Genomic DNA, 3,496 nt, shown 5'->3' on the forward strand with positions numbered 1-3,496 from the left:
TGTTGATGAGCTATAATGAGAATTACATGAGGTCACTGGACTTTAATAAGAGGGATAAAGCTGCAATTTGTCCCGCCTTCACAGGTGCAACAAAGTTGATTGGAGGGTCAGGGAGATGTCAATCAAACTCTGTCCTGATGAGGTCTAATAAGGCAAAATAATCAATATATCATCCTAATAACTCTACCCTGGGTTTAATTCTAATGCTTGTTTTTTAGGTGGAGAGTAACACATTCAAGTTCACTCAAGTGCGAGAACATTTTGAGTATGTACTATTTCTCGACATTTCAGACAGGAGTATTTTTGGCAGATACAGTTACTAGTTGCTTTGGATATCAATATTGAACACAACATATGGTTAACTACTTAAATATGATGCAATGGCATACACTGAACTCAGTATATGAACTAAATTTGATAAAACATTAAAAATGCTCACATAGTAATGTGTCAGTAACAATAAGCAAATGATAAAAAATGTATTACATTCAGTGATGTAATAATACGAAAGCCACAACCAATACCTTTGGAATTTAAAGGGACAGTTCACTATCATCAAAAATTCATGCTTTTGCTCTTTCCTGTAGTGCTGTTTATCAATTTAGATGCCTGCATTCACTTCACTATAATTGAACTTGATGGCACTCACTTGTGGTGCTCAAAGTGCCAAATATAAATAAATCACTACATTTGAAAAACTCAAGAGCAATGTCTCTTTCCAGATAATCCAGACTTTGTGGTAAGCAGTACAAAACACCTGCCAACTGTATCACCATGCAGAAGGAAGAGTGCATCTACTTATAGCTCACCTAACACCGCTGAGCTAGCTAACGTTACAGCTCATCTGAGGAGGACGCCATTAATGTTTACATCTTGCACTGTCAGAAATATGAGCATCTGATCCATGAGATCCACGCTTTCTTCTGCAAGCCGAAATGGTTGGCAGGTGTAGTAGACAGAAAATAATTCTTACATGAAACTGCTCACAACAAGATCTGTGGATTATCTTGAGTAACCAGGTCATGATTGGTTGATGGTAGAATGGATGGTCCAAAGGGACAGAAGAGGGATGTGTTTTTTTGGCTCCCCCTGTGATCCAATCATAGCAAAGAAACGTTTGGAGAGCAGGGACACAAAGTCCCTGACAAAAAACGACAAAGTCCACAGTTCCACATCCAAAGGTATGTGGGCATTGGAGGAAAGCCGATAGAGGGCCCTTGGAGGTGGGCATGGACTTTGCCAAACTCTTGGCCGCCCTCTGGTTTTCTGGCAGAGGAGCAGAGCACAGCCTGGGTCAGTGGGAATGCTGGAGGCTGCTTAGGGGCTGTGGGATTGAGCCAGGCGGCTGCGAGTCAAGTCAGGGCCCCCATAGCATGCTAGAGAAACAGAGAGTGGGTGGAAAGTCCACTGGATTTGGGCCCACTGCGGAGAACCCACTGTACGCTCTCCTCCAGTGTCCACACAACTCTGGATGTAGAGCCTCCAACATGCTCTGTGGGCCCAGGGCCTCCTCTCATTTGCTATGACAGCGTCTCCAGCGCTGGTCAAGCCTATAGATCTTTACAAACAAAACATATATGAAGAGTTTATATCATGTAATGTTCTCTGACAAATTAAACTAACTGTGATGATAGCAGGAAAAGCTTAGTGGCTTTGGTCAAAATCAACCCTTATGCATTTTTGATTTTGGGGTGAATGCCCCTTTAAGTACATTGTGCTGTCAGTACTTTTGTACATAAGTAAAACTTATGAATGCTTGAATTTTACCAGTAATGGATTGATTGTATTACTATTTTACTTAAATAGAAGATTGAAATACTTCTTCCACCACTGCTGATTTTAACACTTTGTCAAACTAACTCCAACTCCAAGCATAGGTGTAGATTATATTTAGAGCATGTGCACATTTCACCACCAATAAAATCATTGAAGTAGCAGAGGAGTTTTAATTTGACAAAATGTAAGACATTTCTACTATAAATGATTGCAGAAAATGCACAAATTGGTGCAAAACCATTAACCAGAGTGCAGAAAATTAAGTGTCTACCATTAGAAATAATCTAGCGGAGGACCCCCAAACCCCCTGTTTCATATGTCTTCCCCCCACAAGTTGACACAAAACCTTCGTACCTCCTTGACTCCACCCACCCAGCACCCAATGTGAAATTTTGTTTGGAACAAAAATTGGTCTGATGATATTTTAAATGCCTAACAAAATTAGAATTTGATGTGTGGACATAAACATTATGACATTTTGCAGACATTGGGATTTGTTGTCTACACCTTACTAAATGTTGTTATTCTGCGTCAAGATTATGTTGGCATGAGACGCTTGGAAGATGTTGGTTTTTAGATACTTAGTAAACACAACAAAATATCAGTGTCATCTGTTGACAGTATTCTGTGTCAAATTGATGTTGGCATTGGCAATTGTGGTCATCTGACCTCTCAACTGATATTCAATCAAATATTAATGTCTAATGACGTTGGTGGCCAGCTGGGCTATGGACTGTATAAATAAAGGACATAACTAGAATGATGTCACCTATTGGTTTGTGGACTTCCTTTTGAAGCTTTGAGTTTGGCATTTCAGCCATCGCCATCTTGGTTTTTGGAGCCAGAAGTGACCATATTTGGATGAGAGGCTGGAGTTGTGGAGGAGCGAGGGGTGGATCTGACTGCAGGAACCATTAGACAGCCTGTCAGTCAAAGGCCCCACATTTAAATATGAGTAACTTTGGGCCTTAAAAAAATGTAAACGTGTGAGTTATTAAAAAAGAAAAAAAAAAACACACCCTTGTACAGTTGTCATGAATTTTGAAATTAGCTAAAGGACTGAAACTGTTTTTGTTGTTGTTGTTGTTGTTGTTGTTGTTTTGTAATACCAGGCTTTAAACATGTTAATTTCTGCTGTAAAGTTTGGCATTTTAACATGGGAGTCCATGGGGATTTGCTTTGTTGTGGAGCCAGCCTCAAGTTTTTGGCACTTCCACATTGGCTTCATCTCTCAGCCTCGGAGGTTGCCGCTTGGGCAAGCCCTCAAAATGACAGCAGTGGACTTTGAAAAATTTTGTTTAAGAGTTGTAACTACTGCAGATAAGACCATTTTTCTCTTTATATTTCTTTTTTTTCCATATAAAGATGAATTTCTTTTGAAGGGAAGTATACTGCATTTTTTTTTTACACAAATACATGAGCCACTTAAGATTTACCATGTGTACATACACTGTACATTACTTTATTTTTGTATTTTTACGCAGCCAAAAAGTAAAGTAGTTTATTTTTTGTCATTAAATTGTTTTCTAAGATCAGCTGCCATGAATAAAAATGAAATGCAAAGCTCAGGGGAATAAATGCTGATTAGGAAACTTTTGTTCATGATGGACTAACTCACAGCAAATCCTGTTGGAAAGGTTTCTCCCTCCTGTCTGCCTGCCAATTTAAATCTCCCTCTCTTGGCGATGCTACTTCCGTTTTCAGCACCATGTACAGCGCC

The sequence above is a fragment of the Epinephelus lanceolatus genome, chromosome 19 (genome assembly GCF_041903045.1).
Source record: "Epinephelus lanceolatus isolate andai-2023 chromosome 19, ASM4190304v1, whole genome shotgun sequence".
Taxonomy (NCBI): Eukaryota; Metazoa; Chordata; class Actinopteri; order Perciformes; family Serranidae; genus Epinephelus; species Epinephelus lanceolatus.